This window comes from Rhinopithecus roxellana, chromosome 7 (assembly GCF_007565055.1).
Source record: "Rhinopithecus roxellana isolate Shanxi Qingling chromosome 7, ASM756505v1, whole genome shotgun sequence".
Lineage (NCBI taxonomy): Eukaryota > Metazoa > Chordata > Mammalia > Primates > Cercopithecidae > Rhinopithecus > Rhinopithecus roxellana.
In genome coordinates this window covers 136,551,181-136,576,103 of record NC_044555.1, presented here as the reverse complement: position 1 = coordinate 136,576,103, position 24,923 = coordinate 136,551,181, and the positions used below count along the sequence as shown (strand labels likewise).

Sequence of the window (24,923 nt, the reverse complement as noted above, 5' to 3'; positions counted from 1 at the left end):
AGGAGAAGGCAGAACCAGTAGTTTACCCTTTGATTACTTTCTTGTGGTTTTAGATGCAGTTGGGATGTGTGTATGCGCGCAGTTGGTAAGTGTGTATGCGCGTTGGGGGTGTTAACGCTTCATCTTCTACTCCAAAGACCAGAGAACAAATGTTTGACCAGCACTTATCGATAACCTCCAGAGATGGGAGGGGAGGGGAGTAGGAGAAAGATACGCAAAAAGGCACAAATAAAACGTCGACATCAGATTAAATGGAAATAGGATGGGCGGAGGCGGCCAGAGAGCGGTTGGAATCTGACTTCGCTTGGGAGACCCACCAGCCTGAGCTTGGGCCCCGCCCACTTTCCTTATTTGTCACTTTTTTCTTTTCAGTATTCCCTTCCCGAACAAACTCCCTGAGAGACACCAACCACTTTGGGGCACAGGGGCGGAGCAGGCCAACAGAATGGCGCAAGGTTACTTCTAACATTATATTTGACATTCCTCAGTGCAAGCCCTGGTTCTCGAAAGTTTTAGGGGGTCGGTTATACGGGACAAGGACCCGCTAAATCGTCAATCCAACTAAAGCTGGCAGCTTTAGTGCCAGACGCTGGGTTAGGTGCAGAGGCAGCAGGCCAGCGCGCGGTCCAGAGTGGCATGCTCATCCTCACTGCCCGCCTAGGCTACACGAACCCCGGAGGTGGCGGCTCCCACTGCCTCCGCGCCTCCAAACAAAGGGCGCTCGAAGAGTTTGAGCCCCTGTGTGTGGCGGGGCGGAGGGTGTGGCAGGAGGGCGCGGGAAGAAATGAGGCGTATAGTCAGACGCGGGTGGCCTAAGCCTCCGAGCTGCCTCCTTCTTCTTAGCCACCGGCGGGCGCGACAGCTGCCCTGAGCTCTGGCAGCGAGGGGCGCCCGCTGCAAAGCGAAACGAGGGAAAGGGCGCCCCCTATGCCCGAGCCCGGCGAGCGCATCGGCGACGCGCGTCTGCCCACCCCGCTGAGCGCTTGCCGCCTAGGGCCTCTGCGTGCGCCCGCCGGCTCGCAGTGCAGTCCACTGGGCCGTCCGGGCCGCCGGGGTTTAGGGTGTCCAGGGCTGGCAGGCTGGGCGTGCAGCAAGGGCCGGGGCTGGGGCTCCGTGCACCTTCCTAGGTTCCCACAGAGGGTCCTCGAAACACAACCCCCTCCCCCATCGCCTACACTTGCCCTCCTGTCCCGAGCGGCTCGAAACCTCTTGGAGACAGCCGCCCCCGCCCCCTGCCTCTGCGTCCCTTTTCCCCTTCCCTCTCTCCAGCCTCCTGGGAAACAAAGGGGCTTTTTATAAAGCGGATTGTTGGCGGCGGCGGCGGGGGTGGGAGGGAGCGGGAATCTATAAAGACAAGAAGAGGTGGGAGGGAGGGAGGGAAGGAAAGAAGCTGCGCGGCCTCCAGGGGCCCAGAGCTGCGGTGGCGGCCGGGAAGCCCCGGCGGGTGCACGGTCGACCCCGCCCGGCCGGTGGGCACTCGGGCGGCAACCCACGCCTGCCAAGAGCTGGGCCGCGCCGCTGCGATGTCGCTCGCCGGCTTGCCGCAACCGGGGAACACAATTCCCCAGCCGCGGACCGGGGCTGCTGAGGGCGGCGCAATTCCCGCGGGGGTCTACCCCGGGAGACCCAGGCCCTCTCCCTAGCCAACTCTTTAAAAATTGCTCGGTCTCAGGGAGACTTTGCGCCTTTGTTCCAGCGCAGCCGCCTCTAGTAAGCTCGACTCGCTCGCCCTCGCAGACAATGTCCCGGAGCCGGCCTCCGTTTGCTTACCCGTGAACAGCACGTTCACCTTGGGTACCGCGCCCCCGGGGGGCACCGTGCTGCCAAATAACAACGACCAGCCACCCCAGCAAAAGGAGCCCTTTCTCCCCAGTCCCCCAGCCACCCTGTGCTCCTGCCCGCTTACACACACCCACACTCGGGGTGCCCAGGTCAGCCGCACCCAGCTGCAGGAGCGCGGCGGGAGTGAATGCCCCAGCCCGAGGCGCGTGTTTGCCCAGGTTCCGATGGCTTCAGGGCCGAGCTTTCTGGCAGGCTAATCCTATTAGTGTCTGCTTAGTCCGAATTTAATCACAGATCAGAATCAGACGACATCTCCAGCTTTCCAGGAGGCTTCGGACACACTGCATTGGGACGGAGCCTGGCCAAGCCAACTGGCCGAGAAAAGTATTTGGCGGCGCTCCGGGGGGGCTTCCCGCCCGCGCTAGCCCGCGCCGGGCGCCCAGCTCTGTCATCGCGCAGATGCCGGGGGACCTGTGCGGACTCTGACACAGGGGTGCCAGGGCTGCTTCGCAGGAATCCAGTCCGGGCTGCCCTGAACACCAGCTCAGCTCCGGGCTGCTCTCCCCAGGAGTTGGCAGGGGAGGGAGTGCAGGGCAGCGGGTTCGGCGCACACACTCCACACTCTAGCTCAGAGGAGGCAAACAGCGTTGGGGTGGGGGAATCCTTCACCCAGTGCTCGCTGCCTACTGGCCTGGGCTCAGGGAGCTGGCATGTGAAGGCACCGTCGCCGGTGACACCCAGGCTGCAAGCGACCCGGGGGTGCTGGGACAGAGTGGGAGACTCCCGGTAGCCAAGCGTAGCCCTAGGAGCCCGCTCAGCTTGCGCCCTTCCACCTTTCCTCCCCGGTAGTGGCTGCCCGCGCCGGATTTCAGACGCCCGACGGGCGCGGAGCCAAAGGCCGTGGTCTCCGGCGTTTCGAGCTGCGCCCAGCCCAGCCGGGCTGGTTCGAGAAAGGGGCGGCCGCCTGCAGCGCCAGGTGGGCCGTGTGCTCAGAGCAAACTTTAGGGTCTACCGACTCGAAGCACCCCGGGACCCCGATCCTCAGCGATGGGGACCATAACTGGGGACTACAAGTGTACCCCGGAACCCCCAGAACAGTCGGACCTCCTGCGTCCGCCCTCAGCCTTACCGTGCTGCAGAGCTCCGGCGGCGGCGGGGGCAGTGTCCGAGGGGCGGGCGGCCGCCAGCGAGGGCAGCCTGGCCTCAGCCGGCCGCCAAGGAGCCCAGCCCTGTTGCAGATCACCCCCTGGCTAGCGGCCGGTGCCCCCGCGCCCGCCCGCCGCCGGCCGCTTTAGCTCGCGGCCAAGTTCATGCTGGCGGCGCTGCAGTGGCGGCCTCAATCTGCTCGCTCCATTCCCACCGCCCGGCTCCGCGCCGCGCGCCCGGAAGGTGGAGTTTCGGGGGTTTAAGTTACTGATAGGCATTTCTCACTGCTGTGTCACTCGGGGAGGAGGAGACACGCACGCCGCACATTCACACACCCTCACACTCACGGCGACGAGCGGCTCCGGCCTTAAAGGGGAAGCCGCGCTGCCCTGCCCGCGACCCCACCAGCCCCAAGCCTGGAAACTCAAGGTTTCCACGCCGGGATGGGGCGGCGGGCATCCAAAGCGCTGCGGCCGCCCAAGTGGCCTCCCAGGCCCTCCCACCAGTCTTTAGAGGAGAAAGCGGCCGCAGGCTGGCTTCGCTGTTGCTGCCTCATTTCTCCAGTCGGCTCGAACCAGGGCATCTGGGGAGGGATCCGAGGGGCGGAAGGGGCATCGGTGCACTCACCTTGGCTGCTCCGCACTCAGTGGAGGGTGGTCTGTGCCCTCGGTGTCAGCTGGCTTGCCTAGGCGGTGCGCTGGTGGGAAGAGGCGACAGCAGGGTTACCGGAGCGCCTCCAGCAGACAGAGCCCGCTGGAGGGCCGCAATTGGGGCCCGGCGCGCTCGGGAAACCCGCACACCGAAGGTAGACTTTCCGCGTCTGGGGAAAGCGAGCTGGTGAGCCGTGAGTGGCCGGGACACACGAAGAGCGAGCACGGAGAGCCGAAAGCCAGCGGTCACCAGTGACAGGGCAAGAGAGTGCTCAGGACCGAGAGACCAAGAGAGACAGGAGACCGCAGGAGACACAGAGAAGGCAGAGACTGAGAGACAGATATCGAGAGAGGCACCGGCGGAGATAGAGGTAGAGACACGATGGAGGGAGAGGAGAGGAGAGGAGAAGAGAGGAAAGGAGAAGAGAGGAGAGGAGAGGAGAAGAGAGGAGAGAGGAGAGGAGAGGAGAGGAGAGGAGAGGAAGGAAGAAGGAGAGGAGGAGAGAAGGAGAGGAGGAGAGAAGGAGAGGAGGAGAGAAGGAGAGGAGGAGAGGAGGAGAGAAGGAGAGGAGGAGAGGGACCAGAGAATAAGAGATCTTGCAAGAGAAATGACAGATCCCTGGAGGACCCTGAAGTGTCACAGGGACGGGAGTCTCATCACAAAGTAGCCTATTCAGCCCCCATCCCCCTTCCCATTTTCAGCAGAGCCTGACCCTAGGGCTAGCGGCCAGGCCCTTCTCCTCCTCTCGCCCGGGGAGGGGCACTCACCTGCAGTGGGTGGCTACTGGGTGGGTAGCGCCAGTCCCTCCGCCCACGCATCCGCTCACCAGCTCGCGCCCTGACTGCCAAACAGACCCGCTGTGGCGGCAGCGGGGACCAAGGCTCTCAGGTGGCAGTTAGGGAACTGCACCCGCCCCATCCCGGCCGAGTGCCCCACTCCCCACTTCCCACTCCCCCACTCTCAGCGCGGACGCTGTCGGCCTCGCCCGCCAGTACGCTTAGCTCAGAGTCCAAGCTCGCTGGCCAGTCTCCCGTTTCACTGGACCAGGGCACGCTATGCTCCCGCCCAAGCTGGGCTGGATTGGCTCCCTCAGCAGTTATCCCAAGACAGACACCTGCGGCTTCTGCAGGAACACAGGTTCCTTGGGAATTGCCGCGCGGGCCAGGGCGCCCTGTCCACCATCTGCCCTGGCGCCGAGTCCAGCGACTCCCCTCCCACCTATCCCACTTCCTGGGTATTTGGCTGCACCCCTTCCCCAGGTTCCCCTCCCCGGGTGCTTTTCCTAACCTGGACTTCTCCAGCCGATGGCAGCTGCAGGGGCTGAGCACAGCCCGGGAACGCCGCGTCGGCTCCGACAGCAGCAGCGCTCAGCTCCTGTCCGCACCTCTGAGTAGCAACCTGTCACCAACACATCTGGTCACGCTCAGCGGAGCCGCAGGCCACGAATAAAGGGGTGGGCCCGCCGCCCACTAGGCCCCTCCTTCCCTCCACGCCCACGCTCTCGGCCCTCGGAAAGCGCTGGGGCCACCTCCGAGAACCCAGCGAGATCCCTTCGTGGGCTACGTAGGCGCAGTGAGGCTGGGCGATTGCCTCCTAGCGTTTCACGAAGTTACCTGGAGGAAGAACGGCGTCCAGGCCCAACTGCGAGACACATTCAGGGGCTGTGGCTTCACAGCCCCGGCGCTGCCGGGATGCGCCCGGCCTAATGGGGCCAGGCTGGGAGTCCACAGTTCCGCAGGGCAGTTGTGAAGGAATTCACCTTGTCTGGGTCCAGTCCTGTCTGCTCGGCAAAGGGCAAGCAGCCAGAAGAGGTTATTGCTCTCTGGTGACTGAACCTTACCTTCAAGGCCCTGCAGGGAGAGATAGAGTCATCTCAGGGCTGCCAGTGCCCCGGTAGAACTGCGAGAGTGCGGGAGTCCTTTGAAGGAAATCTGATTAAACAAAGCTGAATGGGAGATGGCAATGCCTATCACAGAGCATTGGCAGGATGCTTTTAAAATTCTGTCTGCAACCTCAAAGTGAACTAGCCAAGGAGATGGAAGGTGGGTTTCTGTTCCCAGCACCTCCACTCAACCCTGGGATCACTTGCTCTCATCTTCCTCATGGGACAAATGATGCCCATTTCCCCAGAGCATCCTAAGAAGCCTGTAATATCACAGCCACACGTCTGCGAGATGACTAACTGCCTGCTTGGCACCAGCACCTGGATGGCCACTAGAAATCGCAAACTCCACGTAACCTGACTGAACTGAGTTCCTGATCATCCTCTAAGTGTGCAGTGCCCATAGTCTTCTACCTCAGTTCATGGCTACACCATCCTTCATCTTGCCCAGGCAGAAGGCCCTGGAATCCTCCCGATTCTTCTCTCTTGCTCACACCTCACAGCCAGTCCAGTATTCAATTCTGTCGTCTGTATCATCAAAATGTATCCACAATGTCAGTCTGCTCATCCATTGCTCCCTGTGGGTACTAGCCAGCAGCCTCTCCCCTCAGGATTACTCTAGTAGCTGCCGCACAGACTGCCTTCATTCCTCCCTCCCTTCAACCCTCTCCTTGCAGTCTATTCCCCGATCTCTGTGACAAACCCCATAGTGACTCCCCATTGCACTCAAAGTAGAACTGAAGTGCTTCTAGTGGCCTCTGGGGCCCTTCAGACATGTCCCTCCCCTTTCTCAATGATGTCATCTTCCCTCCACTCACTCTGCTTCAGCCACACAGACCTCCCAACTCTTCCTCAACACATAGATACATTCCTGCTTTACTTAGGACTTTTGCTTTAGCTGTTCCCTTGGGCTGGAATTCACTTCCCCAGATATCTATGGGCTGGCTCCCTCATTTCCTTTAGTCTTGACACAAATGTCACCTGGCCACCCTATGTAACATTTCAAAGCCCCACGCCCATCTCTGGCACTTCCTCTCTCCTTCCCAGCTTTGTTTTCTCTTTAGCGCTTACCGCTAGCTGACCTCCTCTATAGGTTAGATCCCAAGAGGGCAGCAGTCAGCGTCTGTTTTGTTCACTGCTGTCTTCCCAGCTCTCAGCACGGTGCCTGGCATGGAGTATCTGTTCAATGAATGTTGGTAGATTCTGCTTTCCTGGAACTTTTCAGGAAACTCTGGGGACCACTGCACTATACACACCCACTGGAAAAGGGGCCCAAAGATGTCATCACATTTGAAGGTGATTCATGACCTAAACAAAGGTTAAGAAGGCTGGAGGGCAGGCAAAGAGCTTTGTGCTAATGACAGGAAACCAACCTCAGGTCATGTCACCAAGGGGCAGTGTGGCCCACATGCATTGGTGGCAGTCTTACAGGTGGTCACCGAGGTAAAGAGAGTGATTCCTTCAGTTACTGGTGGAAAGAGGTTTCCTTGTGGTTGTCACCTTGGGTATCCCAATGTTGATGGACAAATGGGAGAGGAGGCCAGGACAGAGGGCTTTCTCTTCACTGAGTAGACTAGCTGTGAGAGCCAGGGCCCCTTTTTCACCCAAAATGCAAAACTAAGTCTGGAGCTCAGCAGCACATCTTCCTCCATTAACGTAGGACTAGCCTGTGCTTTACCTGCAGGGTCCGTGTCCCCAGCGAGGTGTTGATCATCATGTCCATGTTCTAGATGAGGAAATCAGACACTCAGAGAGGTGGAGGCATGTATCCAGGGGCACACAGCCCATGAGTGGTAGAGCAGTAAAGCAATTGGGCCTCAAAGCTTGGGCCATTTCCACTTGCTATGTGGCCACCCATGTTTTGTGTGTGTAGTCCTGGCCTGTGGGTCCAAGCAATGAAAAGAATACCATGGGGTCTCAAGGAGCTGTCCTTCTCCTAGGGGAACTCCTGGTCCTTTTGCTGAGTGGTTGCTAAACAAAAAGTTGGGCTTAGGCTATTGGGGTCCAGAGATACCATGCCGCGGCTAATATGAGCCCTGTCTTTGCTCTGACCCAAACCTGGAGCTCAATGGATTTGAAAAATAAAATCACCAGCCACCTGTCATTTATAGTCATATTCCTGTGAACAGATGCCAAGTTTTCCCAAGTTCATCTGACAAATGCTGGGACTTAACTGGGCAGCCTCTGGAATTCTGGGTGTGGCCTGCGCAGGTAGGGGCCCATGCAGAACACATATGCTGACTGGAAAGAGGAAACACACATCCAGTGGCTCTATTTCTCATTACTCCCATACTCAAAAGCCTCCTGGGGCTTTCTACTGCCGACAGCACTAAATCCCAATATCTCAGCTTGACATGCAAGGCCCTCCATAGTGAGCACCAGTCTCTATTTACTTCTAGATTCTTCTCTTGGTACTTTCACACATGCACCTGGGTCTCCTGCTTGTCTGGACTGCTGACTGGACACCTAACAATTCCTGGTTCTTCCCACTTCTGCCCCTTTGCTCATATACTTCCCATGCCAGCTATCCTTTCAAAATCTTGCCTGGGCTGGGCACAGTGTATCACGCCTGTAATCCCAGCACTTTGGGAAGCCAAGGAGGGAGAATCCTTTGAGCCCAGGAGTTTGAGGCCCACCTGGGCAAGAAAGTGAGATCCCATCTCTATTTAAAAAAAAAAAATCCTGCCTGGCCTTCAAGGCCCATCTCAAAGGCCTTCTCCTCAATGAAGCTTGTCCTGAGTCCCATCACAGCACAGGTGCCCTTCCTCCTTTGGACATCCTCGGCCCTAGCTGTCCTTTTCTGACACCATAGGCCTTTGTCCTCAGTTCTTCCTTATTTCATAGTTTAACAGTGCCTTTCAGGGGTTTCCCCAAAGCCTCCCTGATGGACTCGTGGCTAATCCTCAGCTGCAGTGGGTGTGTGTGTTGGGGGTTGTTCAGGGTACCCTCTGGATGGCAAAATATGAATCCAGAGAGAGGAAGTGAGATGATGGATGTGGCCAGCACCTTCTGGCATCCCCCACTTCACCTCTAATGCTCAGAAGCCATTGGCTGTGCCCAACTGGAGGCCATCATGTTCACCTGCTCCCTTGGCTCCCAGCCCCCTACAGCCATGCCTCACTCAGCCAGGCAGACGCCACACCCCAGTCCCTCAGCAAAACCAGAGATCCCCACTCCCCAGACTCTGGAGCTCTAGGCTCCTGGGGCATTGGCTCAGGGCTTGTGGACTACTCATCTGCATAGAGTTGTAGCCCCAGGGAACCTGAGTTCTCTGACCACAGCTTGCTGGAAGCCACAACCAACAGGAACACAGGAATGAGGACGGACAAGTGCCCTTGGGAAGGCCTAGGGTGGCGACTACCCCATGCAGAGGAAGTGCAGGGAACTTGATCTGGCAGGCAAAAGACACTGGTGTACACCCAGATTCTGCTGTCTCCAAGCTGTACAATCTCCTGAGCCTCACGGGTCTCATTTGCAAAATGGAGTCACAGTAGTAATGGCCTTATTGGTGTGTAGTCAGGGTTTTAGCTCTGTCATGGACAGGACCACCCTAATCAAGGTGTCTACCCCATAAGTCATTAGCCCTCAGAGAAGAGGATGCTGTTGTGATTGTTATCCTACATACCCTAAAAGACAAGAGGCAGACAGCCTTGAACCTAACCAAATGAAAAGTATTTGGACAAAAGTTCAGGTCTTGCATGTACGTTCAAAACATCTTGTGATATTGAACACTCTGCAAGTGCTTGATATGTCTGGCAAAGAAAGAGATGAGCTCATGTCAGGTGAGGAAACAGATTGGGGCACTCACAGAGGACACATTGGCATTTTGCCCCGGTGGGGCAGAAGAGAGCCACTGGGAAGCAAGTTGACTTATTTCTTTTTGCTGTGTTCTTAAACAATTTTAATATTCTTGGGGATGTTGAAGAAACACAATAGAAACAAATGGGAAATTGTTAAAATATTGATCGTAATTTCCTGGTGACTTCACTGATTTAAAATACAGGAACCTTTAAGGGGAAAAAAAAAAAAAAGCCCTCATTAGCAAGCAAGCAGTTAATTAAGGGCCTGTAGAATGGTTTGCATTGATTTCACCATGAAACCAGAAAACTGTGTCTACAAGTCAATCTTTCCCTCCGTAGCTTCTTACTTACCATGAATGCTGTTTCCAAAATGCCATAGGTAATGCTACCAAAGCCTAGATAAGGATAGGAAATGGTCATTTAAACAGAGATGGATAAACAGTTTAGGGAATTAGTGTAAATCCAGATGGCTGCCAGTTTCCCGCTTGCACCATGCATAGGACTGAAAGACATTGTCAAAGCTCTTATATAGAAGAAAGTATGCAGATGGCATGCTAATTATTACTCTTCATGCAATGGCATTATTTTCCAACAGAAAAGGCACAACTCAGGACCCACATGGGAAGAGGCTCTACCCGCTGTTCTAGGACCCTTCAGACCATTTGCAATTTTGTGACTTAAAAAGTGAAAACGACACAACTCTGGCCTGTGTCTGTCCTAGCAACCATCTAGGCTGCTGCTGCACCATCACCACAATCATTCTCAAGGTTAATGTGACCTAACGCCAGGAAACGAGCTGGGCCCACCGTCGGGCAGGCACACTCTCCAGGACGTCTGGAGAAAACCAGACAATGTGCTCCAGGTGACCTGGGTTTGGAAAGCACAATCATATAAGCAATAAAAGCAACTAAAGCTCGAGGGCACACCTATTATGTGGCGGGCCCTGTGCTTAACATCTATGAGCTCAATGAAGCCTTGTAAAAACAAATTTCAGGGCTAAGCGAACTGAGGCTCAGAGAGGTTAAGCAATTTTTCTGAGATCACACAGTTACTCACTGTGGAACCAAGATTTGAATGTCCTAGGCAGTCTGGAACTGAGAGGCCTCAAGAGTATCCTATTAACATAAAGCTCAGCAGGAAGGAGGGAAGTAACATGTACTTCACACATGGCTAGCTCTGTGCCTGGTGCTTCGCTAGCTGGCTTGCATCACCTTGTGAGAAAGGATGGTTACATTTTCAGAAATCTTGTCAACCTGTTGATGACACATTAGTAGCCTGAAATTGGCAATTGTGGGAATAGGCACACCACCAAAATGGGCAAACGCTACAAATCAGGGCTGGTTGTTAAATATTTACTAACATACCATTGCACCACAGGTGTTAGAGTCAGACTGCCTGGTCCAACTCCTGGCCCCAGCACTTACTGGGTGGCCTGGGGCAAGTTTCCTAATTTGTAAAATGGAGACAACAATAGTGCCCACCTCATCAGGTTGTTGCAATCATTAATTAATCCATGTAAATTACCTGGCACAGCATAAGTAATCAATTCACATTAGTTGTAAACATAAGTATACTGCAACTACTACTACTACTACTACTACTACTACTACTACTACTTATTATTATTATTATCATCATCATCATCATTATTATATTTAGGCAGCCATTCACTTTCATCTAGAGTACAGCAACCATGTCCTAACTAGTCTCCTTTCCTCCAGTCTTGTCCTCTCCAGTACATTCTCCTCACAGCTACTAGTGTAAATTTCCCAAATACAGATCCTTCCTTGCTTAAACTATTTCCTTGACTCCCTCTAACCCTGAAGGCTAAAGTCCTACCTCCTTTGCTTAGGATATGTGGTCTACCTGACCTGACCTGACCCTTCTCCAAAATACCAAAATCTGTTATAGTTTGTTAGGGCTGCCATAACAAAGTGCTACAACTGAGGGGGCTTAAACAACAGACATGTCTTGTCTCATAGTTCTAGAGGCCAGAAGTCTGAAATCAAGGTGTGTCAGCAGAGTTTCTTCTGAGAGCTGTGAGGGAAGGATCTGTCTTAGGCCTTTCTCCTTGGCTTTAGATGGCCATCTTCTCCTTGTGTCTCTTCACACTGTCTTCCTTCAATGCATACCTCTACGTCCAAATTTCTCTCTTTAGAGAGAATAGAACAATAGAACAATAGAACACCTGTTATATTGAATTAGGGCCCCACCCTACTCCAGTATAACCGCATCTTAACTAATTTCATCTGCAATCACCCTATTTCCAAATAGGGTCACATTTTGAGATACCACATACAACTTCAACTTGGTACTTCGAGATACTGGAGGTTGGGACTTCAACATACAAATTTGGTGGGAGGACACAATTCAGCCAGTAACAGTCTGCCCTCTGGCCCCCCAAAATTCACATCTTTCTCATGCAAAAGACAGTCACTCCATCTCCACACCCCCTAAAGCCTTAGCCCAGTCCAGCACCAACTCTCAGTTCATAATCTTATCTAAACATCATTTAAATTAGATATGGGTGAAACTGGGGGTATAATTTATCTTGGAGCAATGTTTCTCTCCATCTGTGTACCTGTGAAACCAGGCAACAAGTTCTCTGCTTCCAAAATGTCATGGTGGGACAGGCATAAGACAGACATTCCCATTCCAAGAAGGAGGAATTGGAAGGGAAAAAAGGAGTCATGGATCCTGAGAAGGTCTGAAAACTAGCAGCACAAATTCCATTTGATTCATTTGATTTTAAGGCTTGAGGATAATCCTCTTTGGCTTGAAGCTCTGTCCTCTGGGTTCACCCCTGAGCCTTTACAAAGATAGCTCAAGTGGTGGACGGAGCAGATAAGTCATTGTTCTGCAAAACACTGTTCTTTCACACCTCCATGCTGTGTACCCATTGTTCCCTTCCGGCAGCAGGAGGCCCTCCTTTCCCCTGGTCAGTTGGGGTACTCCTCTGAAGCTATTAAGCTTCAGTTGAAGCCTAAGGTCCTTGTTTGTGAGGCCCTCTTTGGCTCCCTCCTCCCTGAGGCCCAGGAAATGGAGCTGCCCCATTTGTGAAAAGCACCTCTAGCATCTGAGCTGACTCTACTGCAGCCGTTATTACCTTGGCTCGTAACTGTTGATTTACCCGTTTTCTCAGTAGACTATGAACTACTTGATATTAGGCACAAGTTCTCATTTTTGTCATGTCTTTGCAGAATGGGATTGGGCACAGAGCTAGTGTGCAATATATAAATGCCTGTTTCTGTGATATCAAATGCACAAAGGAGCCTTTTCTGAATACCTACTGTGTGCAGAGCATTGGACTTGGGCTGTACACTCTTGGAGAGAGCAGAGGCAGGGACAAACTCTCTCACATTCATCATTAGAGACAACATATGTACCATACTTGAGAGCTGGAAGGGCTTTAGCAGCAGGTGCTGACACCTGACTTATTAACTCATTGATTGGATCATTACACCAACACTGTGAGATATAACACAGGGCAGTGTAAAGGCAAGCAATCAGGAGCCAACCTGCTTTGAATCCAGGCTTTGCCTGTTACCAGCTATGTGACCTTGGGCAGCTTACTTACCCACTCTGTGTTTTGGTTTCCTTATCTGTAAAATGGGACTAGCAGTGGCACTTACCTCATAGGTTGGTGTGAGGATTTAGTCAGTTAACATCTTTCAGATGTTAGCTATTATTCAGATATAGCCAGGGTCTAACTAGGTATCCTAGAACCTGCTGCTGCTGCTGCTGCTGCTGCTGCTGCTGCTGCTGCTGCTGAAAAATGCTTGCTGAGGGCAAAACATGCTTAACTGCTGAGCGTCAGGGCTGGGCAAAGTAAGTCCTAAGGGCCCCTCCGGTTCTCCTGTGAAGTGCTCCTGTCCTGTATGTGAAATGACTTCAGTGCACCAACAAGCAACAGGTACGTAAGTACAAATAAATATGTGCATGTGGGAAGAGGGTAGGCCCCTAAAGAGCTAGGGATGCCCCATGTTAGGTGGTGGCAGCCCCATAAACAAGATCCTGGGTTCTTGGCCCCATCCTGCAAGTGGCCCACTGTGGGACCTGGGACAAGCTCTTTTCCCTTTCTGGGCTTGAGTTTCTGGCTCTCTCACAAGCTTGGACCTCCCATTTCTAGCATTTTCTAGGGAGCTCCCCTCACTTGCCCTGGCAGCCAGGAGACCAGTCCTGGACTGTGGGTGGCCGCCAGTTGTGCTGGCGCTATAGCTATGCCTCCAACCCTGCCTCACAGCCCCATAGCATATCTGCCAGCAGGGAAACCCTGCTCCCTTAAGGACTGAGTGTAGATGCCACTCAGTGAAATTAGAGTAACAAAACCAAAGGAAGAAAGGCAAGGAAGTGGCTTGCTGCTTTTCTGTATAAGCTAGGGTATTTATCTTCCAGGCCCTTTCTCCTGAACTCAGAAGCAGGTGAGGCTAGAGATGCTTTCCTCCCTGAGTGCATTCTGTCTGGGTACTTCATTACTCCCTTAATGCCTCAGGACCTGGGATGTAGAGTGGCCCTCTTGCTCCTGGGATGCTGCTCAAGGCACTTCCAAGGTGGTACTATATGGGGAATTACGGTATTAGGCAGTTGCCAGGAGGAAGAGAGTGTGTGCCTTACAAGGGACTGAAATGTCCCTGCTGTTCAGAGAAAGGAGATTCACAGAATAAGGCAAAATCGATGCCTTTTGCAGCAGCCAAATTTCCATCTCATTGCTGTGTTCTGGAAACGTGATGCCCAGAGCTGGATCACACAGGCTGGTGTCACGTTGCATCAGTGGCAAAACAAATGGCTTTAGTAATAAAATCCCATGGACCTAGTGGCAGATGCCTGACTGGCTAGGAGGGCTGTGGTGCCTGGCTTTAGAACTGTGGAAGTCCAAGAAAGATAGACACGGTGTTACACTGACCCTTGCAGTGGGCATCTAGAAGCTTCCTACAGGTAGCCATGCAGTGCTCAACATCCTTCCTGTCTGTAGCCCTGCCCCACAGAAGCCATCCTTCCCAGAACATGCCATGGCCCATGTCATTGCCCTGGTCTATCTGTGAAACCACAGTCCCACACTGGCTTCACATTCCTGAAGAGTGAATGTGGCAGTGTGCCACCCTCTAGGCTCCACTCTGCCATGCCACTCCGCAGGCCCAGTGACTCTAGGAGAATCAGCGAAGAAGACTCAAGAAGCTTTTGCAACCCTTAGCAGAGGCTGGGAAAATCAGAGCAGAAGCCTCGAGAAGCTTCTGTGACCCTAAGCAGCTGAGAACAGCAGGGGCCACATTTTTCCATGGTAGGGTAAATGGCAAGCAGAACGTTTCCTACCCTTGATGGAGGTCAGAACTAACTGTCCCCTGTCAAACTCCATGCCAACTCCTGCTCTCCGCTCAGGGCTTGTTCCTGCTAATGAAATCGCCGTTCTGCCAGTGTAACATTACTTAGCGATTTATTAGTGATTATTGATTTTCAATTGTGGTTTCCAGGGGCTGTGGGATGGAGCAAATCGAAGGCATTCTGCCTGTAGATCTACATCCATTTGCTTGAGGCCACGGGCTCAGATGGCAGGTAGCTCATCCATTGCCGAAAACACCAGGAGAGGAAACCAGTGCTACTTCCTGCTCCTCAGTTTCCACTCACTGTCCCCTGAAAAGCCCTCCATCCCACTTCCCCCAAAACCCCAGTTGCAGATGGGAGCACACGGGGTTTTAAGTGGATGCTTTTATGATTTTTTATAAATGGCCCTGACTGGATCCTGTTCCCACCTCCTAGGACTCACCCTGCCTCTTTGCTCCCCGGAGGCCTCTCTCCTTTTATCTCTCTTAAAGGATTCCCATTTCTTCCTAATGGTCCATTGTCCCTCAGCATGGAAAATGGTGACCTCCCTACCCCGGCAGGAAGCAGGAGCCTTTGGGCCAGTTGTCTGTATTATCTTGTGGCCTTGGGCCTTTTTTTTACCACCAGGCTCCTGGGCCTGGAAGGAATCTTAAAGTGAGGTTGTTCAACTCCTTTCCCAGTGCTGTCTGTGACTCCCAGATCCAGCCTCCAATGTGAGAAAGAATGGGCACTCATACATTCTCTCCTAAGTGTCTCCTGAGCACCTTCCTCCAGTACCATACTAGTTGCAGAAGAAAGATCTATACAAAAAAAAAGGAAGGTCTACCAGAAACCTCTTATATATTAAATGACATCTGCTTAGTCTTGTCGGTCTCTTATTCCTGCCACCTCTGAAGCACCCAGTTCTTTCTGTGTGGTCTCCAACAAACTTCATGCAGGTACAGTTTGATAGCATGTCACTTCAGGCTTACACCCCATGCCTCTACCTGACCTTCTTTTTTGACATTGGCATAGAATGTCAGGGGAACTTGCTTTGCATGTGTACACAGGGGGGAGTTAGGATTCTATGGAGTGAAACTTTGGCCAATGAGGAAAGGAGGTGATGGATAACTGATTCCCTTATTTTCCCCCAGTTCTGAGACACAGTTCATTTGGCTTCTCAGGGGGTTATATGGCATCAAGCAATCAGTCACAAGTTATAGCGGGCAATTAGATATAATACCCTTGTTTTGGCTCTTCTTCCTTTGCTATTTTCCATTTCATCCCTTACTCCTGTTCTTGGGATCACATTCCCCAATAAAGGTACTCACATATAAGCTGATGTCTTAGGCTCTGCTTTCCAGGGAACCAGATAGTTGCTAGTAGGAAAGGTTTTACAAATCCTAAGGATGGAATTATAGAACTGGATCTCTTACCAGTGAGATGAGAATAAGAACCCCATTTCTGGTGAAAAGAGGGAGCTGTGATGAGCCCTGGCATGCAGTGGCATCACAGTTACTTGCTTTCACCTGTGTAACATGTGGTTCTGTGGTAATTGTGACCCTTGACTAGCACAGGGACAATGGTAATTGTAAGGATTTGAGGGTTGCTTGGCTTTTGTTACTTTGGGAACTTTGCAGTAAAGAAAATGACAGGCTTGGGTCAGCCAACCATTAATTTAAAACACTCTGTGAAGGCTAGAGGGCCTCTATGGATGTATATAAAAGGATCCTTATTTCCTGCCGTGGCAGGGCAGGCCATGCTGAAAATCAGACCCAGCACCAAATTGTAAGATTAGTATGCCACAAAGAAGATTGAATGGCAGCCTCAATAGTTTTCTGTATCAAGCCCCTGACAGAAAAACAGTGAGACCTTGACACCTAGGATGTAAATATTTGGACAGATAACTGTGAGAACTTGAACTCCCATATTTTCCAGAAGCCTCCATGCTGGCAGCTCTTTTCTTTTTGCCAGAGAAAAGCAGCTTGTTCTTGTATGGAGATCCTGTAATGATGTCACCTGATGCAGGTGTCTTACCATACAATGTTTTTCCTCCTTAAGACCTGCCTCCACTATCCCTTATTGCCTCCAGACTGATATCTGTGGCACCAGAGACCATCAATTTCTTCATTAATCCTCTTGAATTAAGTCTTTGCAAAAATTGCAGTTGGCCACCACCTTGAAGGGGCCTCTGAGACAGATTGATCTGGGATCTCACCTGTCTCAAGGAAGAAGTGAGAGCATTTTGTTTCCCAAAACATGGAGGCTCCATATTGCAACATGGGAGCTGAGTATAATGGAGGATACAAGCAAACCTGAGTGGTACAAGGGATGGACTGTATCAAACACCTTTTATGTCCCACTTTAAGTCCTCTTGGCCTCACTTGACCCTTAGTTCAGCCACTGCTGTGACAACTGGTTCTGTGAAGATTCTGAACACTTCCATGCCAATGCAACCTTGCAATGCTGGCTTCTCCTCTCCTTCCCTTGGGCATCTCTGATGCCAGCATGGGAACTCTCACTGCACCCAGGTATGTGTACCCTGGCATTTGGGGGCTTTTACATCCCATAAGATGATTGCCTCTCTTTTTATTCCCCCATGGATGATCCCAAGATGCATTTCGTATGGTTTCTTAGGTAGCCCTGGAAATTCAAGCAGCCAGTTGCCTTTCATGGAGGGCAACTTGATAAACAAGTTCTTATATTGGCTTTTTCTCCTATGCATTGCTCCCCTGCCTCTCACTTCTGCTTTCTTGGGTCATCAATCTCCCAAAATATTCACACATAAGCTGTTGTCTCCAATTCTACTGTCTGAGGAATGCAGGCTAAGAGAGTAGGCACATGCCTACCCTCACTGAGTTTCCAGTCTGGTTGGGGAAACAAACACAGGGTATTTATAAACCTATATAATGTGTACCATACAGGACTGTGCCCAGTGCAGCAGGAGTGAAGGCGATCATAGGAATTCTAAGTAATCTGGAGGGAGGATTCCCTTAAGTTGTGATGGCTTTGCTGATATGTGAAGCATAGGTAGAAGGTTAGTCAGGAGAAAGGAGTGTGGACCAGTGTTTTTGTGGGGCAGGTATATTTACAGGGTGGAGAGGAGAAGGGGATGCACCAAAAATTGCTGGATGCTTCAGCGTTGTAAGCAGGGGTTGAGGTGGTTTGGGGGAAGTAGAGGCAGCCAGAGCAGAGCACTCTTTCTAGATGAAGTGAGGTCCTGGAGAAAATAAGGCAAGATGGGGTCCAGGACCACAGGAATAAATCAGCTTTCCACAGAGGAACGAGTAATCCTTCTTCTTTTGAGATTGAAGCCGAAGAAGAAAGAGGGAAGGAAGGTGTGTAGGGATTTTGAGGTGGGGAGGACCCTGAAAGACTCTTCTCTGCAAAGCCTGAGCTGAGCCTGTTGCTGGCAGAGTAAGGGTGGGGCTGAGGCTGGAGGAGGCTTGTGGGGAAGGCACAGGACAGCTGCTAGGTGGGGGGTGGGGAATTCCAGAGCGATTGAGTTGGCTGACTGAGCTCTGTCTGCCATACCTGCTTGCAGGCTTTGCATAGAGGAGAGCCTGGGGCAAATTTGTTGAAAGGAGAGCTGGTTTGCTAATCACACCTGAATTGCTGTGAGTTCACACTTACCCTCCACTTGACCCACACTTGCCTTTCCTTTGTACTGCCTTCTCCACTGTCTCAAATGAACCCACTTTCCCATCCCCAAGCCTTTAGCCCCCTCTGCAAGGAACAACTGGTCTTAGATCCCCCCAAGCCACAACCCACATTCTTCAAATAGCAATTCAAAGCCCCACCTCCAAGAAGCTATCTTTGTGGTTAATACCGACCATTCTCGAACTCCTCAGCAGAAGCCCCAAACTTGCCCTCTTGTCCAATGCACTCGTATAACTGCTTTTGCCTTCTGAATTTAGCCAGGTCTGGGAGACAACTAGCATCTGTCTCATGGCCCTGTGAGAATGACAGCTCTGAAGGGCAGGGAGGGACTGAGCCCACCTTCCACTCCTGCCCCTGCTTGCGCTAGACAAATAGGAAGTCTCCAGACATTTTTGGCACTCAAAGGGGGTCAGAGGTAAGGCCCTCCCAGGAGTCCCAAGACCATTCCAGGGATTCTTGAGTCAAGCTCAGACACTCGCTCCTAGGAAGCCCAGAGAGGCTTCAATTTATCTATGAGACCCTTGGATTTGAGTGCAGAATATTGTATGTGCATATGCATGCATGCGTGCAGGTGCACTTCTGTGTATTTTTCTGGGTAGAAGTTTCTTAACTTTTATCTGCTCTTTAAAATACATCTATAATCTTCAAATAACCCAGATCCTCTGCTGCAAACCTTTCTTGGTAGACAGTAGCCTGCAGTTGGCCTACACTCTCTATTCTGTGTGCAGTACTGGGAGGAATCACTGCATAGCTCATCTGCCGTCAGAATGTCAAATTCAGACATTCAAATGGTTGCTACACCAAAGTCCCTGGGCTACTGGCAAGGGTGTTGTGGCTATTTGTACTCAGCCAGAATCCAGTCTGTGAGCCATAGCATCTCTCAACATCCCAGTGAATGAATGACAATTAAGAGCCATCCACGTTTATGAATCTTGTGGAAATTAATAAACCTGTTGGTTCTGGAAGGCCTTTTAAAGTCCATCGAGTTCAGTATTTCCAGAAATGTGTTATAAGGAACATGAGTTTTGCCAGATGTGAATAACTGTTCCAAGGAAAAAGATTCAGAGATCAAAAATAACTTGGGAGCTTTAGGGCTAAACAACACTAAGTAGTTCTCTTTCTAGTAGGACTTATCGGAGCCTTTATTATGTTATATGCTTTGAATTTTCAGGAAGAAGATAAAATGAACAGTGTTTCCCAACTCTATTTCAAGTGCTATGAAATTCATTCACAGAGTATCTGGGCAGAAGCAGAGTTCCAAAGAGGGCTCTAATCCACAGGTCTAATATGACCCCCTCCTTTTACAAAGGAAAAGATGAAGCCCCAGAGAAGTAAAAGGTCTTGCAGCCCAAGGTCATCTACAAAACTATTCAGTTATTAAAGGCAGCTGTAAGGTTGTTGGCTGGGGTAGGATGGGAGGATGCAGACCAAAGAACAAATAGGCTGCCTTAGTTGGTAGTGAGATCCCTGTGTAGCCCTGGAGGATTGAATAAGGGCCAAGTATCCCTCAGCAGGGGTGTCATCTAGGATCTTGCCACAAAAATGGTGGTCCAGGGATCAGCCATGTCACCATTCTCTATGAGCTTGTCAGAATCTCAGAATCTCAGACTCCTCCCCTGACCTATCAACTCAGAATATGCACTCGAACAAGCTCGCCGGAGGATTCGGTGGCATATTCAAGTGAGAGATGAGGGGGCCCTGTGGGTCACTTATTTGTAGGCTTCTGTTGGCCAGATTTGGATTGGAAACCATTTCCTGAGATTCAGGAAGTTCTCTTCACCCCTACCTAAGCAACGAACTCTCTGGATACATGCGCACCCTTGGGGATAAGTGGAGAGTGGGGGCACTATCACTCTTTCCTAACTCCCTGCCCTGCCCAAGCTGCTAGTTTATTTGACGGTCACTTGTGTAGTACTTACTTAGGTGCCTGATGCCATCCAAAGCACTTTACACTAGCTCACTGCATCAGGTAGGGTTTTCCAGATAACTGAGCCAGTAGGAAATATGTATAGTTGAGCCTTGAACAACGCATGGGCTAGGGGTGCCAATCCTTGTGCAGTCAGAAATCCATGTATAACTTTTGACTCCCCCGCATTCTTAACTACTAATAGCCTACTGTGGACTGGAAGCCTTACTGATAATGTAAACAGTCAATTAACATCATGTTTTGTATATTATATGTATTATGTACTGCATTCTTACAGTATAGTAAGCTAGAGAAAAGAAAAGATCATTAAGAAAATCATAAGCAAGAGGAAATATATTTACTAGTCATTAAATGGAAGTGGATCATCATAAAGGTCTTCATTCTCATCATTACATTAAGATAAGAAGGAGAAGAAAGAGGGGGGTCTTGCTGTCTTGGGGTAGCAGGAGTGGAAGAAACTCCACGTATAAGCAGACGGCTCAGTTCAGACCTGTTCAAGGGTCAACTGGACATACATATGTGATGGAATTGGTTTGTGCAATTGTGGGGCTGACAAGTCTGAAATGTGCAGGGCAGACCAGCAGACTGGAGACTCAAGCAGGAGCTGACACTGCAGTCCTGGGGTAGAATTTTCTCTTCTCTCGGAAACCTCAGTCTTTGCTCTTCAAGCCTCTGGGCTGATTGTGTGAGGCCCACCCACATCATCCAGGATTGGTCATCTTCTTTACTTCAAGTCCACTTGTAGATTGTCAACGGCAACTACAAAATGCCTCCATATTAACAACTAGGCTGGTGTTTGGTGGAGTCAGTAGGGGCTAGAGCCTAGACCAAGTGAGACATAAACCTGACCATCACACTCATTTTGGCATCTCAAAAATTCTACAATTAGCTCCATTTTGCTTTTGAGGAAACTGAGATGCCAGAGAATAGGTAACACACCCAAGAGCAGCCAGGCAGTCAGTGACAGAGGCAGGATCTGAACACAGGGAGCCTAACTTCAGACTCCATTAGAGTCTTCACTGCCTCTCAGAGCAGCCTACCCAGTGTCACAGGCCTCAGGGTGGCAGCTCACTGGCTCCTAGGTCTGGCTTTGGAGCTGGTACATGCTCTGATCCCAAGGTCTGCCACTGACAGGAGATGTTCCCACAAAGACAGCAGAAGCTTGGCACCCGTCTGGGCCAGGCTTGCAAGGCTTTATTTGCCTGTGGTTTTGAAAATGTCTCTGGGTTGTGTTTTCTGGGCATGTGTGCTCAGGCCTGCACAGGCAGGGGATGCCCACTCATAGCCTGGTTATGAGATGGAGCCTTGATATCCTTGTGCTTCCAGCACAGCCCATGAGCCATCCCAAAGTCTAAAACTCCAAGCTTATGTCCCAGTGCATGCCCAACTCAGACCCCAAGCCAGGACCACGGGCTATAAATTTCCCATATGGGCAAATTCCCATATGGGCATGCTTCTCTGAAATGTCCAGAAGTGCCTTCCATGTTGGCCGTAGGGCTATGCTGCAGGCCCTGTATTCTGATGGGAGTCTGAGTTCAGATGAAGCTGAAATGGGGTCTGATGATATGGCAGTCTTTTTGGTTGGACCTGACATGGAAATCTCAGGAGAGGCCTGCCCTGCCCCCGCCTCTAGCCTCAGTGTTCACACCTTTATGATGAGAGGGAAAGACTAGAATGATCTTTAGGGTGCTCTTCATCTTAAAACTGGTCTTAAAATAGCAGAGTTTGAAGGTACAGCCCTCCTTTTTCTAGGGCACCAACAAAGGCATTCCAGAAGGCTTGGTTGGAGACTCTTTTTCTGGAATTGGGTGTTGGGAGCCGGTTGTTAACAGCTAATGGTTAGGCATTGCTTGTTTTCACACTTGTGTAAAACAAACAAACAAACATGAAAAACTTCTAGTAGAACACATCATTCTAAAGGCAAGAGATGGTGATCTTGAGACAAATCTTTGGGGGAATTAAGACATTTAGAAGATGCAGCCTGTAAGATTCCCTTCCCCTCTCTCTCTTCTTCCCTCCCTCACTCCCTCCCTTCCTTCCTCCTTCCTTCCTTCCTTCTTTCAGTTTTTCTGTCTGCCTCTCTCCCTCCCTCTTTTACTTACTTGCTGTCTGTTATCTTACCCCAGGCACAGGTCAGCTCAAACAGCTGAACAAGGACAGCAGGCATGCTGTCTTGGTCCATCTGGGGAGGGGCTGAATGGCAGCATTCTTCTCCTGCCTCCTCCTCACATTTAACACACACTCTCCCATTATTCTAAAAGAAAAATGCCAGGATTCCAGGAAGCAGTACAAATGTGTGTTGACCTTGGAGCCCTAGATCCATAGTGGCAGCTTGTCCTCAAAGCATACGACTGTAGACGGGGCTGCCACAGGCTTCAGGCTCTCCTTCCTTCTGGGCCCCACGGTGGCTGACTCCTGGACATGAACTCTGATCACAGGGAATGCAGGTGACTCCCTTGAAGACAACACTTACCAACACCAAGTTTAGAAGTAAGAGCTGACCTGGCCAAGGCACTCTGAGTACACAATCTCTGCTTGGCTGTCTCAAGAAGAAGAGCCTAAGAGCCTGACTTCTTGTTCTTGCCTTTGGTCCACTATACTTCCATAAGAGGGCTCCCTTGGGTGTGCACAGTTCTTTGCAAATTACCAAACATGTTCCTGTTCCTTCCTTTCAAGTATTCCTCTGTTGATTCTCTTGTTCGCTGCATATTTATCAAATGCTGATTGTGTGTACTTGGCATTGGAGGTAGAACAGTGACTGAGATCAAGCTTATTGCTGCCCTTCTGATATTTGCCACTTCACAGGGAAGAGAGACAAGGAACAAAGAATTTCAAGAGAGGTACGTATTTCAAAGACTTTGAGACTCCACTGTAGCCCAAAAAGGCAGTGGAGAGTGCCATGCTCAAGACTACCTGGGGTGGAGTTGTTTGATCTCAGGTGTCCTACCTCCCAGCTCAGGGCTTTCTCCACCTCTCTTCACTGCCCTCCCCTTATTTTTCCACCTACCCCCAGCTGCTGCCAATTGCATTGTCATTCACTGTCATTCATTCAATGAGCTTGGCCAATGATAAGATCCTGTGCTGACTTCCTGTTGCCAAACCAGGGGACAAAACTGAAGCTCTTGGCAATTTTGAGAGAAGCCCAAGCCATGGATAACTACAACAGCTTATCAACCTTCCTTAGCCTCCCACTCTAGCTGGCAAAGTCAGGCTCCACCCTGAGGCTCCTGACACCTGGGGTGAGGCCAGGTTAAAGGGACCTGAAGGTGGAATGCTGTAAGCTGGGGCTGGGGAGGGAATTATCTGCCTTGAAGAGGAAAGCTGTGGGTATAACCATGTTTAGGATGTAGAAGGTGTCATGCGCATCCGTGTGAAGAGACCACCAAACAGGCTTTGTGTGAGCAACATGGCTGTTTATTTCACCTGGGTGCAGGCGGGCTGAGTCCGAAAAGAGAGTCAGCGAAAGGAGATAAGGGTATGGCCGTTTTATAGGATTTGGGTAGGTAAAGGAAAATTACAGTCAAAGGAGGATTGTTCTCTGGCAGGCAGGAGTGGGGGTCACAAAGTGTTCGTGGGGGAGCTTTTTGAGCCAGGATGAGCCAGGAAAAGGAACTTCACAAGATAATATCATCGCTTAAGGCAAGGACCGGCCATTTTCACTTCTTTTGTGGTGGAATGTCATCGGTTAAGGCGGGGCAGGGCATTTGCACTTCTTTTGCGATTCTTCAGTTACTTCAGGCCATCTGGGCATATATGTGCAAGTCACAGGGGATGCGATGGCTTGGCTTGGGCTCAGAGACCTGACAGAAGGAACCAATCAACTTTGGACCCCTCCTGTGTGCAATAAGCCTGCATTTTATAGGTAAGAAAACTGATGCTTAGAATGGGTAGAAATGTGACTTACCCAATATCACTTGATTTCAGAGGATTTTGAAGGGAGATGGACCTGGCATTGACTGTTCCTTGCATAAGGGAATCCAGAATGCAACAAAGAGGGTCAGAAAAGAGCAAGGACAAGGCTACCTGTGGACTGGGTGGCCTTCCAGCCTTGAGTTAGGGAGTTGTGTATTGAGGAATTCACTGGATGGTACTCCAGGTGTGAAGGCCAGCACTGCTATGCCTGTAGAGGTCAAAGGTGACATGCCACACCTATGTCCTCTTTTCTTGCTTTGTCCTTGCTTTACATTCTCCTTAGGCATTTCTGTATGGCAGTCAAGTCCCTTCAAGAGTTAGCCTTGCCTCCATCCAGCTCTGCTAAGCATTTGCCCGATTGTCTCAACTAATCCCCACTCATGCATTGTGTGGGATGTTCAGTTGGCAGTCATGCTTTACAATAGCAAACCTGGAGACTGAGAGTGGAACCCACATGCCTGAGGCCACCTAGCTCCCAGCCGTGTTCTCAAGTCTCTCTGCCCTGTGTTGAGTTGTCCATACCTGTGCCTTAGCTCACAGCGCCTGAGCCATATTCCTTGGAATTGATGAAAGAATCTACAACTCTGGACAGCACTTTCACACTAGAGCACTGTCTCCTTTAGCTGCTGCGTGGACTCCATTCTTCCAGGAGCTCCACTAGGGGCAGGAAGCCCTGACTCCAGCCCCATGACTAGACCCATCAGCTTCTTTCTCCCTTAGAGTGGGGCTAACAGGCAGTCCCTAGACCCCTGGCACTCAGGCCTAACTTGGCTGTGACAAACCCACTGATTTCAGACCAGGGGACCAGTCCCTGCAGGAAGTGATGACCCATTGTCATTACCCAGAAAATCTCAGCAGCTCCACC

The 24,923-nt window shown here is 51.0% G+C and overlaps 1 protein-coding gene across 1 annotated transcript in view; it reads right to left on the bottom strand.

Moving 5' to 3' along the window:
- The window catches only part of MAMLD1 (mastermind like domain containing 1), a 143,727-nt gene extending 139,337 nt beyond the window's left edge, over nt 1-4,390 (bottom strand). The window contains exons 1-2 of the mRNA XM_030934689.1: nt 4,347-4,390; nt 3,556-3,625 (exon numbers count right to left, since the gene is read on the bottom strand). The gene's annotated coding sequence lies outside the window, so the exon portion shown is untranslated. The remainder of the gene's footprint in view (nt 1-3,555; nt 3,626-4,346) is intronic.
- Between the last annotated feature and the right edge of the window lie 20,533 nt (nt 4,391-24,923).